We start from the raw sequence: 15,088 nt of genomic DNA, 5'->3' as shown, positions 1-15,088 counted from the left end.
AGAGAGAGAGAGAGAGAGAGAGAGAGACAGAGAATATCTTTTTGCGTATGTGTAGTGTACGCGTGTGTTTGTGTGACGTTTCACTTTTGCATTGGCATTTTACCTATTTATTATGCTTTCGTTCTGTAATTTATTCCTGCTGTTCACAAGATGTTACATAAATTGTACATGTCTGTTTTGCCTTATCCTGTTTACCATGACAAACTCATATACGTTAAAGATCTATTTGTCGCCTCCTCCCAGACACAGAGGTGTATTGAATGAAACGTAAAAAACTAACCCCTAAACCAAACCATTCGTTGTGTCATGGATCTGTTCAAGAAAATAATTCAATTGTTCTCCTTAACTTGTTTCGGGAAGCACTCTGTTCTTCATTGAACACAAAATACTGTATTACTATTCAGATCTATCATTGTTTCTGATGCCGTATCGGGGAAATTATGAATGATTAAACTCCCCTGTTTCAAATGACTCAATGTTGTTGCCATTTTGACCCCCCCCCCCCCTTCTTCTGGTCGCTGTTTGCGTGTTACAGTTCCTTTGTGTATTGCAAAAGTGTTTTTGTTATCTCAGTGTAATTTTGTGTACAGAATGATGCTTATTGATGGCGTTTGTTGGGACGTCTGTTATAAGGGAAAATGTTGGTTGGGTCAGAGCGGTAAATATCGCAGTGTATGATGATACTGTTGGTGTAACAAAAAATAGACAAGATAGACAGACAGTCAGATTATAGAGAGTTAAACAGATCAAATAGATTGACGAATTCGTGCGTTCTGAGAAACCCCACGTACACACTGAGGAATTGGACACGCATACAAAAGCTAACTCATTTGCATAAGTGTACGCTTTTTTAGAATGTGTACGATGACAATCCATTTTCATTGTCTCGTGGAGGGTAGTGTGTGTTTGTGTGTGTGTGTGGGGAGGGGAGTTGTTGAGATGTTTATTTCATACTTATTAGAGAAGGATCCATCCCAATAATATTGACACTTTGCACAGTGACAGTATACTCAGAAGCAGAAATTAGACATTTACTTTTAGGTATATCCCCTATTTCTTCCCTCTTTTTTTCTTTTATCTTTTAAAAGAACAATTCTGACCAACTACCGTGTCAAAGATTTCACTTATCAACCTGGCCCTAGCCCCTTGAAAAAACTCTAACCTCATACAAAAAGAACATATCATCAGTCTTTGACTCTAACCTTATACACAAACGACATATATTCAAACAGTCTGGCTTCAGCATTAACAAACCCAAAATCTACAGTTTCAACTGGTTAATATCTTTATCGATATTTGATTGTCAGAACGAACAAAGAAGCAGAGGCTTGCGTGAGATCTAGATACAGACGAGATACAAACAAGTAATGTATTGTGAAAGCTCAGTCAGCCTTGTAATCAAAATCAGACCGAAATGTGAGGTATCAAGGTGAAATCATGTGCTCGTCAAAATAATGAAATCGAAGAAAACGGAATTTTCCCGCTCGTCTGGCAATTCTCTATTCTCTATTCACTTTTTCCTTTTTGGGCTCAATACATTTTATGTCCATTTAAAAACACATTTCTATTTGGATTTTAAGGAAAAAACGTAGTTTAAAATCACTCAAAATTAAATGCTAATTTTCTATTTCTTAGGACTCTCAGTTAAGCAATGGAAGTCGCCAAAGTTCGGCGGCAATTTTTCTCTTTAGTTTTTCCAAAAAAAACTAGACGATCCCCAACTCCTTCAATCCCAAATATCTCGACAACTACGTAAAATAAGTGGGTATTTCTTTTTCTAATAGGAAGACAAATGAACAAAGTTTAGAATGATATCAATAACTCCATATTATGCCTAAAAATTGACGAGCGCCTAATTACACGGTGTCGTTACACAAATCTTTCTGAGCACAACGTCAAAGTGAAGAGAATCAGCCAACATTTCTTTTTTTTTTTTTAATGAGAAGCTTTGGGTTTTTTTTCGATTCACGGCTACTGTTTCCGTTTGGTGTAATATGTGTTTTGACGCTCCCATCGACACAATTTAAATTTTAAATCATCTAGGAGTCGGGCTAACGACCCTACCTGTAAGGGCCAACACGGTCGGAGCGGGATACAACACCCCAGCAGAAAGACCGAGATACCAATAAAAAAATTCTCCCCTCTAGGAAATCAAGACCTGAATCTTCTTTGTGCGACAGCGAACCACCTGACCACTTCACCACGGACGCTGATTGTTTTACGCTGACCTCAACACACTTTATCTAATTTTGAGGAAGTTGGTAAACGGTTTTTTTTATTAGGCTTCTTAGACACACTTTAGACAATAATATTTAGGAAGTTGGTAAACGTTTTTATTACGCTGTCTCAATTCACTTTAGATGAAAATTTATCCTCGACGCTTCCTGTTTACACAGAACCGTGCCATACAAGTTTTCCCCTTTAAAAAATCCTCCCCCTCCGTCTCCCTCCCCCTCCTCCCGGAGTCTAAGCACTAAACACACTTCGTCTTGTCCAAGCCGTATCAGCCACGCCCCCATTCACTCCTGGAAAGATTTTTCCCCGGATCTTTCGCCTTGATATGATTATCACGGACACCTTACCTGTCTGTTTTGCAGCAGTAAGGCAAGGCGCGCACAGGGCAACTTTAGTTGTGCAACTGTTTCCTCGCCCAAAATGTAAACAATGAAATAGATAAGCACCGCACGTACAGGCAACTTGGGTTTTTGGAGACTGAAAAGTTTGTGTTTAGTCACAACTTTCTACATGTAGCAACGCATCTGTTGCTCAAATCTCCTGTGTTACACACCAAACGGACACACAGCTCGCAAAGGCAACCAAACTGTCTTTCTTCTTCTGAAATGCTGCTCCGATACGTATTTGAGGGTCCCACGAGACGTAAAATTTCATTAAAACTGTCAGAGCTCACACGATAATAGTTAAAAAACTTGGGAGGGTATACTCTCAAATCTTCATGCAGTTTGATAAAATGCCCTTTTAAAAACCTCTAACTGGTCCAAAGGGTGAACCCAAAACCACCTTTTCATTTTCTTCTTTCTAAGTCTTAGCGCAATCACAAGAGCACAGACAACAACTGCGTTGTGGAAGTTCATGGTGTCAAATGAGGGAGTCAGTAATAGTAATGATGACAGCCTACTGTTGGCTGGCTGTTGCTTAGCTACTTGCACGTGGTGCAGGAAATAAGTTGCCGGAGACAACAACTGTTGCACAACTAAAATTGCCCTGTGCAGTGTCCAGCAGTGGTGCTCCGCTATCGCCCACAGACGACCCGAGTTTGATTCAAGTGCTGGGAGAATTTTTGTCAAGTATCTCGGTCCTTCTGTAAGGCTGTTATATCTCCCTTAACCCTTGACAGGCAGGGTCCAAGCCCGCCTCTTAAATAATCTAAGTTATGTCGATAGGGGTGAAAAAAGCACCTATGTTAAAGTTAAAGAACATGTAGCACGACGACCATCTTAATTTGGTCCACGTCTTCAAAGCAGGTCTCTTTGTTGACCCCCTTTGAGCTTCGGAATGAGTTGGAAATCCTAAACTGCCCCCCCCTTCCAATAATAAAAAAGAAAATTAAAACAATTAAAAAAACCTTACAAAACAAAAACAAACACACACACATACATATACACACACTCACACACACATACATACACATACATACACACGCGCACACACACACATGCACGGAGTGAGGTCGAATGAGTAAGGATGTTGCTCCAGCATCATGTTCTTTACGACCAGAAACTGTCGGTTGTTTAAAAGTAACCTAGTTTGTATAGGTGATAATCTACAGTGACAAACTACTGCCATAGAAAACAGGAACATTGAAAAAGTGACGGAAAAATAAATATTTAGGGCAAACAACCAGGATTGAAGAAGATAAATAACAAGGGTACCCCCCCATCCCCACCCCCAACCCCCCCCCCCAAAAAAAAAACAACAACACACGAACCAAGCAAATAAAAACAACCCCTTCCCCCCCCCCCCCCCCACAAAAAACAACAACGAAAAAAAAAAAAAATAAACCCAATAAAAGACAAGAACAAAACACAACAACGACAACAACAAAGCAAAGCAAAACAAAACAAAACAAAAAGAGAGTTACCTCCTGACGCCCCCTGTCTCATTCATCCACTCAGAGGTGCCCTTGTTTATCTATTAATCTATCCACACATCGGCCCTACCCTTCCAAACTACGAGTACAATTAATCCTTTAGCTATCTTCCTGAAATCAACATTTAACATCGACCGGCAAAGTGAATTGATGAACAATATCAGGAGGTTGGCTATCTATGATGAGTTCCAGCTCACTCCCCATGTCAAAAACTTGCGTGTAAGCAGCCATAAAATCCCTGTAAGGGATATAACTCATCGAAAGCAGTAACTTGCTTTGTTTAAGTGATGGTCTCCTTGAAGGCATTAGAAGCGAATGCTATCAAGTCTGCTGGAGTAATAATATAGATTTTAAGGCTATACAAATACTATTCATCATTATTACTATTATTGTTAGTTGAGATGACTATTTCTCTCTTTTTCAAAGTCAGCTTTATGACTGTTTTTCCCTTTCTTTAGTTAACAGCCGGCTAAGGCTAGTTTCAATAAAATGAACCCAATCCTGAAAAATAGAAACATCTCGATGACTACCAAAATGACAGTTCTGAAATGCTGTGTATGGTCAGCCCTTCTATATGGCTGTGAATGCTGGACAATCACTAAAGACAGGGAAAATAAAATAAAAGCAACAGAAATATGGTTTCTTAGGAGACTGCTGAGAATAGAAAAGAAATTAAATGCAGTAGTGCTTGACGAGGCCCACGTGGGACGCTCACTGTTAAAAACAATCAGGAAACAACAAATTCAGTTTTTGGGACACCTGAATAGACATAAAGGTCTTGAAAATCTAGCTCTCACAGGCAAAATTGAACCCGAACGAGGCAGGGGTAGGCCCAGAGTAACCTACTTAGGGAATCTAAATTAATGGGTAACGGTGAAAGATCAGAGAAATATAGCTTTTTATAAGAGCATCCGAGGAAAAGAATGATAGAGAACCATGATTGCCGATGTCTGTCGCAGATCTGGCATTAGATGATGGTGATGAGTTAACAGCGATTTTCTCCCTTATCCATATCTACATCCTGATTGTTTCCGCCTTAGTTACGTTGAATTTGTGACTTTTCCTCCTTGAGTGTTCTCGAGTCTCTGACTGTTTCGTGACTTAACTCTTTGCTTGACACATTATACGCCGAATGACTTTTAATTTTTATGCCTCCGAAAGGTTGATCCATAAACGGAACGCTGTGCGCGAGAGGGTGCGTGTTTTATGGGGGGCTTTGAGCAGTAATACGCTTTCAACAAGTTTAAAAATTTCAACATAAACGACAAGTATGGCGTGAAAAAAGCAGTTTATTGTACTTAGACACAATATCAAAGCATACAATGTGTATTTGAGGTAAAAGTAAAACATTGTAAGTTAAAATGTGGGTTTTAAAACCTGTAACCCCGCAACGGAGATCTTTTCTCCTCAAATGTTCAACGTTACTTAGTGCAATGTAGGCAATATCCCCAAATACCTCCAGACATTGATCGTAAATGCTATTGTCCAGCTTTGTTTGTAGTGTTTGTATGAGGGCAATATCAAGGTTTCGCCGGGTTGTTATTTTCCGAGTTGGCCCAGGGAAGTGATTCTGGGCCTTCTGGCTTGTGACACCCGTCCTTCTTCCTGAACTTTGTAATTTTGAGGTAGCGAAGTGTACACAGAATATATACAGTCTTTTTTTTGGTAAAGACTTTTGTATAGATTGAAGTCTGAAACGTGGGATGTGCTGACAAAATGAATGAATTCTCGGATTTTAACCCTATTGTCACAATAAGATGTATAGGTTGTGTTTGTATAATGTATCATAAAATGTGATGATAATAGACGTGTTAAACGTACAGAAAATCTAACTATTTGAAGTCTCTTTTTTCGGTAGACGTTTTCATTCGTGGATTGTGAGAATTAACTAATTCTACCAGTTGCTGCAAAAATAAGCAACTTAACATAGCCACATGGAATGTAAGAACAATGTACCTGAAAGGCAAATTAGATAACATAGAACAGGAAATGGATAGGATGAAGCTAAATATGTTAGGTCTTTCAGAAGTTAGATGGGAGGGGGCAGGCTTGATTAAAAGAGGATCCAAAACAATTATATATTCAGGAGGAAAAACCCATGAAAGAGGAGTCGGAATTTTATTTGACGAAGCAACAACAAAGAGCATCAAAGGTTTTTGGGGAGTGTCAGATAGAGTCATCGTGGCTAAATTAGAGGGAAAACCTTTTGACATAGGTGTCATCCAAATATATGCACCAACATCAGAACACGACAACGAGGAAATTGAGATTTTTATGAAGAACTTGATAAGGCAATGAAACAGTTAAAATCACAAGATGTAAAGATAGTCATTGGAGACTTTATTGCCCCAAAGTACACGTATAGAAGATATAGTTGGGCCATGGGGACTGCGTAAAGAGAATGAACGAGGGGAACGACTGGTAGAATGGTGCAGAGAAAATAATTTTATGATATCAAACACCTGGTATAAAAATCACCCAAGAAGAAGATACACTTGGAAGAGTCCTGGCGATAGAAGTAGAAATCAAATAGACTTTATACTTATTCAGAAACGCTTTAGAAACACATTAAAATCATCTAAATCAATGCCAGCAGCAGACTGTGATAGTGACCATGTACCAGTCATGTGTAAAATGCGGATAAGACTAAACAAACTCAAAAAGTCAAAGTATCAACCTAAATTTGACATAGGTCTTTTAAAAACAAATCAAAAACTGAAAGAACGTTTCACCATAGATGTAAGAAATACATTTCAAGTCTTGGAAAACATGACTGAATTGGAAGAACTATGGAGGAAAATGAAAGACTCAATAATAGAAGATGTGGAAGAAAATATCCCCCCGAAAGCTAAAAAAGCTTTTAAAAAATGGATGACCCAGGACATTTTAAAATTAATGGAAGAGAGAAGAAAGGCAAAATCAAATGTGGAAAAGTACACCATCTTAAACAGGAAAATAAAGTAAAAATGCAAGGAAGCAAAAGAAACGTGGATAAATGATCAGTGTCAACAAATAGAGAAGAACCAAAACAAGGACAGAAAATACATGCATTCCAAAATCAAAGAAGTAAGTGGGAGAAAAGGATGCTCAAATACAGGATGCATAAGATCAAAGGGAGGAGATATTTTAATGGACAACGGGGATGTTTTAAACAGATGGTCAGAATACATAGAACAACTTTTCAAAGATAATAGAGGAAAAAAAAACACCGGTAATAAAGAATGAAATAAATGGACCACCAATACTGAAAGCAGAACTACAAGCTGCCATAAAGAAAATGAAACAAGGAAAAGCCACAGGACCAGATAATATTCCAGTTGAAGTGATTGTCACGCTTGAAGAACAAGGCACTGAAATAACCACACAGCTCCTATATGCTATTTATGATAGCGGTGAAATCCCAGAAGATATGATGAAGTCAGTTTTTATAGCTTTACCTAAAACACCAGGTGCCACTGAGTATGATATGCATAGAACAATTAGCCTTATGAGTCATTTTACAAAAATATTGCTGCGAGTAATAATGGGAAGATTGAGAAAAAGTGTAAGAACAGAGATATCTTAAACACAATTTGGCTTTGTTCCTGACAAGGGCACCAGAAATGCTATATTCACCTTAACAATGTTAATGGAAAGATGTATTGAAGCACAGAAAGATCTGTATTTATGTTTCATAGATTATTCAAAGGCGTTTGATATAGTTAGACATGATGAGCTGTTTAAAGTACTGGTAAAGCTAGACATAGATGGAAAAGATCTAAGAATTATCAGAAATTTGTACTGGGACCAAAACGCTGCTGTACGAATTAATGGAGAATACAGTGAATATAAGCAGATTAGGAGAGGAGTGAGGTAAGGATGTGTTATGTCCCCAGACCCCTTAAACATGTACAGTGAAACAATCCTTAGAAACATAGAAGAATGTCTAGGCCTCAAAGTAAATGGAGAAAATATTAATAACATCAGGTATGCAGATGACACAGTTTTAATAGCAGGCTCCGAAAAGGACCTTCAATTGCTTCTAGATACTGTTGTAACAGAAAGTGAACGTAAAAGATTATTGTTGAATGTAAAGAAAACAGAATGCATGGTAATATCCAAAAAAGCAGCAAACCCTAGTTGTAATCTCATTAGCAAAGGTGAAAAGATCAAACAAGTCCAACAGTTTAAATATCTCGGATATATGATAACATCTGACGCCAAATGTTCCACAGAAATAAAAAGGAGAACTACAATGGCTAAGGCTGGTTTCAATAAAATGAGCCCAATCCTGAAAAATAGAAACATCTCAATGAACACCAAAATGAAAGTCCTGAAATGCTACGTTTGGTCAACCTTCTATATGGCTGTGAATGCTGGACAATCACTAAAAACAGTGATAATAAAATAGAAGCAACAGAAATGTGGTTTCTTAGGAGACTGCTAAGAGTATCGTGGAAGGAAAAGATATCAAATGAGGTAGTGCTTGATGAAGCCCACGTGGGACGCTTAAAGTTAAAAACAATCAGGAAACGACAAATGCAGTTTTTGGGACACCTGAATAGACATAAGGGCCTTGAACATCTAGCTCTCACTGGCAAAATTGAGGGCAAGCGAGGCAGGGGGTAGGCTCAGAACAACATACTTAGGGAACCTGAACAATGGGTAACAGGAAAAGATCAGGGAAGCGTAGCTTTTTTGAGAGCATCCGAGCAAAGGAATGAATGGAAAAACCATGATTGCCGATGTCTGTCGCAGATCTGGCACTGGATGATGATGATGACCAGCAGGCCTCATAAATCGCTATCATAGAATTACCAAGTTCTATCTGGTCAGCACCTAGTTTTGAGTTTCACACAATACATCACACCGTTCGAATGCAATTCTTTGAATATCTCGATGACGACTCCGAATAATCTTTCTATTTTGATAGAGCAGATAGAACATGGGTTTCTTGCCTCATGGTCTTAGTAACTCAAAACAGCAAAAAAAAAATGTCAGATAGAACTTCGTGATTATAAGGTAGCGAAATGCTTTTCAAACTCTAGCTGTTTTATGCCCCAATTGACCCAATTTAGATATGCTAGGACGAGGGCTTCGACTCCACATCAAAAACTGAAGAAAAAAAACGAGGGAGGGATTTTCAATTTTACAAATCACAAAAGAGAATTTATAGGTTAGTTAGTGTGCTATAATACCTGTGGAAAGGCTCGAAAGAGATAGGCTTGCGCTCTTCTGAAACGTTAAATTGGCGCCTAAGAAGACCTTGTGCATGAAAAGAGTTGTATTATATACAGTCACAAAAATTGTCCTAAATCGAAAAGTACCAGAGTGTTGACTTTTTCCGGTCAAACCCAGAGCCGTAGATCCACGTAAAAGTTCACTTGACACAAAACATCGAAGAGATAAGTTTGAATTTTGCTTACTAAAGCCAAAGTATGGATTTCCCGAAAATAGTGTACATATCAAAGTAATCTATTTTATAAAGTTAACATACAAACTGAATTAATAATACAGCAAGTACTTCTTGTGTATAAAGACTTTGAAAGTATCGGACAGGCACTTAAAAAAAAATTCCAACCAAAGTCAACAGCTTCACACGTGTAACTTGTCGAGTTACTCGACTGAAATCAATAGATTTTCAAGACAACAACACCGATATACGTCATTGTTTGGCATTGCATACAGTGCAGCATTGAATACTATAGATTTAAGTGGTAGTAAATTATTTCGCCAATGGTTTTTACAGTGCATAGATAGGCTTCATTTGCGTAATAGAGGTATGGGAAAAACTCAGAATTGAAGTCTGATCTGGATAGGAAATGCTCAGCAAATCACTTTTCTGAAAAACAGCAAAATGAAGACCTCAACAAGGTATGCCTCAGGCCTGTGCAGGGACCAGATAGACGATCCTGTGGGAAGATGGAGAAAGATGGCGTCAACAGGAATGATTAATTCTATTTATCTGAAGACACTTTATTACTCGATTCTGAAAAAAATCAACAACCTTATGGCTCATATATAGGTATTCCTTCCCCCTTGAACGCCCCCCCCCCTAACTTCCACCACATCATCAGCCCCCTTATCGCGACGAAAAAGATTGTAATACTTTGATACGTTTTAAAAAACCAACAAGTCATGACGGATAAGAATATAATGACATGGTAGAAATGATAAACAAACATTATTATATTAAATAAAATATAATTTTGCTCAATTAAAAAAAAACACCCCAATTTTACAAATAAAAGTGGGTGGTTTAAAGTCATTTACCGCTGGGACAACATCGCCTGTCATGTTTTTCTAATTGCGACATTATATTTATTGAACACATGTTTAAAGAACCTTTAGTGCAAAAATATGTTCGGTATGAAAAGATTTTTTAAAATAAAAGGTTTTGCCACAACAGGGTGTCATTGGTGAGCTGTGACGAAGGCCATAATATGCGTATACAACTTGTGTGTAAGAAGAGGGATATCCTGTGAACAATCTCATTCTCCGCGTGTCGGAGATTTATAGCATCTTGTCTACATTTATGAAGAAATATGTTAAAATTTAGCCTCAATTGTTGTGGAAAAATCTGATTAAGTTAAGTAAAATTGACACAAACTGCAGTACTTTGTCCTGTATATAGAAGACACTGATTCACTCGTCAAAAAATATATTTGGGGATAGTTGCAGCACAAATTTTTGTCCTCACTATAAAAGAAAAAGATTATACATGTAGTTGAAATGTTTCGTATTCACAATCACAATCAGCACAAACATTGTAGCACACTTACCACGCGAGGCTTGTGCGCACTTCTGGTCGTTCTGAAATGGAATATTGAGGTCACACTTCATGGTTTGTTCTTAAAATCTTGTGCGGCATCTACATATATTTGAATTATAGCATATGCGACTGTGCGCTGTCACTCTTTGCTAAAAGTTGCTCTCTACACACACAAAAGTACGTTGCGAAGAGTGCGCACCATGGACGCCACAATAATGGGGAAAACAACAGTCTCGCTATCGTCTAGAGCACGCCAAACATTATTCTCTCCCTACCCTTCCTAATTTGTTTTCCAAATCGACTTCAATGGCCCGCCCCATAGAGAACCGCAGTTACAGTCAAGGATACAACTTTAAAACAAGTCTACAGGGTATTCCTTCAAAAATACCTGTATTTGTTTATGATACTCTTTACTAAAGTATATTTTCTGTTGTGTGTATTTTCCCCATTCTTATCATATCATGTGCTCACAATAAATGTCATTGTACGCTTAGTTGCCTTTATTATACTTTAATAGCGCATCTTCGAAGAAAAGAAAAATAAAAGTAAGGAAAACGTTATTCTGAAGTTCAGCCTACTTTAGTTTTACTATAATCATAGATTGCCAGCGTCTGTGGTGTAGCAGTTTGGCGTTTTGTTATCGTACACAGGACACCCGAGTTCGATTCCCAAGTGGGGAGAACTTTAATCGAGTATCTTTCTTTTTCTGTCTGGTTTTATTTACTCTCAACCTAGGTTGGCCATGAAATGTACGGACGGAAGCCCGCCTCCTAAATGATCTAAACTGTGTCGAATAAGCATAGATTGGGACATAGAAAAAAACGTTGCTGAAGATAGTGGAAGGATAATTAATAAGCTTTCAGTTTAAATGAAAGCCAGCAGCGAGCTGTTGAACTTGATTTGCAAAAAGGAAAAAGTTAATTAATTTGCATAATAAATTAAAAAATTCAAACAGCAAAAAACCCTCAAAGAAATGAGAAAGTTGACTATAAACTGGAGTAAAATGTGCGAGTCGGACTGTTTCTCTACTAGTATTCAGGCGCTTCGGTTTCAAGTGTTGGAAGAGTTTCTGTTGAGTATTTCGATCTTTCTGTTGAGATGCCCCCCACCATCCCCTCTTTAATTACCTAAATTGTGTCGATGAGAGCTCACAAGCATCGCCATTAACGCCTTCTGTGAGATCTTTCCATCAACGTTGCACGGAAAAGATACAACTTGAACAAAGTCATATCATCATTTCCTTTTTCTAAGAATAAACAATAGCACATGACATCTTCATTACCTTTCCTAAAATCTTCTTTCCTTTAGACTAATAGAAACATTGACAGAGAAACAGTTTGGAAAAACACAAGCGAGTGAATACGCAGCAATGAAGAAGTTTAAAAAGACCCCCCCCCCATTTCTACATACGGGATAGTACATTAAGTTGACACCACAATCCTTGATGACGCAGGTCTCCACAGCGGTACAGTTCACGTACAGTCTGCTCTTGGCTGCCACTGGGAAGTTCCTGAATCCCAGAAGCCAATTCTCGGAGCTACACACTCTGCACACGGTGTCATTGTCCATGGAGGCCGGCACGACACAGTCCTGTTGTGAGGTTGGTCAGTAAATGTTTTAGTCAGTATGTAAGGACATTGGCCTACCTCACATGATCGTACACATTTTTTATAGGAGACTTCTGTGAAACAGTATAATTATAAATGAAACACATTATTATGAGTAGCATTCTAAGGAAAAGAACGGGTTTGCGTTGTTAAAAAGACGTTCCTTATCAAAATAGTCATAATATGTTGTAGGTACACCTTTTTTCTTGAATTTATCATTATCTATGACGTTTGTAGCCTTGTAGTTAGTCTACTGGACCTGTAATCGTGGGATTGCGAATTTAGAGGTTTGAGCGTTCACTAGGTCCGATATTGTGTCCTCAGGAAAGGTACTTTACACGAATGTCCCATTTGGCTCAGTCATTTTAGAGATGGTCGTTAAACTCGAAGGTCTTTCCTCTTAAATTACCTTAAAGTGTTACAAGGGGCGTTAAATTAACCCTACACAATTTCACAAACATTACCTGCTGAGAGGACAGGTAAGCAAAGCCATTCGGGCAGGTGACTACATAAGCCTCGGTCTTGGATACACAGTACACGTACTTGGTGGTTGTGTTTGGGTGAGGCTGGTAGCCAACGAGGCCCTCTGCACAGGCTCGTGTGGCGCTGTTAGATGAAGGTGCTGGGAAGATAATATGTGCGTCATTGGGGTGAAAGAGGCACTCGTCAAAATAATGAAATCGAAGAAACCAACTTGTTTCCGCCTGATAGAAAATATTTTCATTTACTTATTTATTTTTTAAATTTTAAGCTGTTTATTTTTTTTTGGGGGGGGGGGGCAATTCCTTTTTATGGCAACTGCTCATATTATGACCTTATGCAGTTGCGAGTGCCGTAAAATCTCTACTAAAACTTAAAAAATATTAATGTGGGGATTTTGCTGAATTTAAAAACGTTATTCACAGCGCAAAGAAAATGTAAATTTGCAGCTTCCAAGGACACTCAAGCTTAGGAAGTCAACAAACTTTGACGGTCGTTTTCTCGCCAATTTTGCCTCTGACACCAAGTGAATCCCACCTCCTTCAATCGAAAATATGTTTACTTCTATTTACATGTAAGATAGATGGGTATTTTTATGGAAAGCAAAACAAAAAATCAATACGTTTTAAGATTATACCAATAACTCCATTAGCCCGAAATTTGACAAATGCCCGATTTCAGCGCGTCGTGATACATTTTTTAACATACAATATTCAAGGCAACACTCACTCTAAACGTTAAACTTACCATTGACTTTTTCATAGTCACCACTTTTCACATAGTCAATGTCAGTACACTTTCGCTTTAGGCCGTTTTTGATGCAAACAGTTGAAGCAGCTGCGCAAACAAACAGTTTATTAGAAGTATGATTTTAAAGAATTCTACACAAAGTAGGAAAGGCTGCAATAATATTGAAATAAAAACTACAGTAAAATAAGACACGGTTTTAGTGATCTCCAAGAAGAGAAAAAATAACTGCAGCATGGTACACACGCACTCACGCTCACACAAACAAACAAACACACACACACACACACACACACACACACACACACACACACACACACACACACACACCAGTTGAATGCAACCGACAACGAGACGGCAAGCAATAAACTAATTTATTCTAAAAAAACCTGACATCTCTTGTTCTTCCCTTTTTATGCTTCAATTGTAAACCACCCAGGCGCGTATTCTGCCATAGCAACACATGACACGTAATTATGCTTAGCAATTATTTATTTTTTTAAATGTTGATTTTCATCAAGTATAATTATTGAAATAAGGAGAAAGAAATAACAAAAAGAACTCTAGTATGAGAAAAAGCCGCAAGGCTTCCGATTACATACCCTCTCCGCAGTTGTGTTTCTTCTTTTAATAGTTGGCTATTTTACGCCCTGCAATTCAGGCTATTAAGGAGAAGGGCTTCGCCCCATCTTGAAATGGCGGGTCTGACTGGAGCTGAGAGAGGCGCAACACCCCAACAGAACGATTGAGATACTTGTTAACAAATCTCCTGACATGGGAGTCGAATTCAAGTCTTCCTTACTGCTTACATTGTTGTCGACATGACGAGATCACCACACAAAGAGTTCAGCACACACTGTGACCACGTGAACAATTTGGACCGCTACAGTAATGAAAACCTGCCTCGATGAGACGAGAATGCTTGATAATGTGAGACATAGTGCCAAAAAGGAACTACAGTGTAGTACGGTTTTGGTATGTAAGGGGGTGTACACTTCAAAATCTTCAAGTTTGTCAATAAATATTTATAGACAGCATATTGCTTTTTCTTAAATTTGTACAAGCACCCCAGTTTGATTAAAAAAAAAAAAAAACCAAATCGATGTCGGGTGCCATATCCCTTCAATTCGGACCACTTTTACCTGTCTTCCTCATGGCGTTTGAGTCCACAGCTTTGACAATAAAGGTGCTGTTGCACTGGTCTTCATGTTTCACGTCGACAGAGAAACTCAGATAGAGAGTTTGGTCCGTTTGGTCCAGGTAGATGACTAAAGGCTTCCCGGCACGGGCATGGCTGAAATACATATCTGTCGTCACCATCAAACTCATAATTTCTTCTTCTTCTTCTTCTTCTTCTTCTTCTTCTTCTCCTCCTCCTCCTCCTCCTCCTCCTCC

This window comes from Aplysia californica, unplaced genomic scaffold, assembly GCF_000002075.1.
Source record: "Aplysia californica isolate F4 #8 unplaced genomic scaffold, AplCal3.0 scaffold00385, whole genome shotgun sequence".
Classification (NCBI taxonomy): Eukaryota; Metazoa; Mollusca; class Gastropoda; order Aplysiida; family Aplysiidae; genus Aplysia; species Aplysia californica.
Note: the sequence above shows the minus strand (reverse complement) of the source record.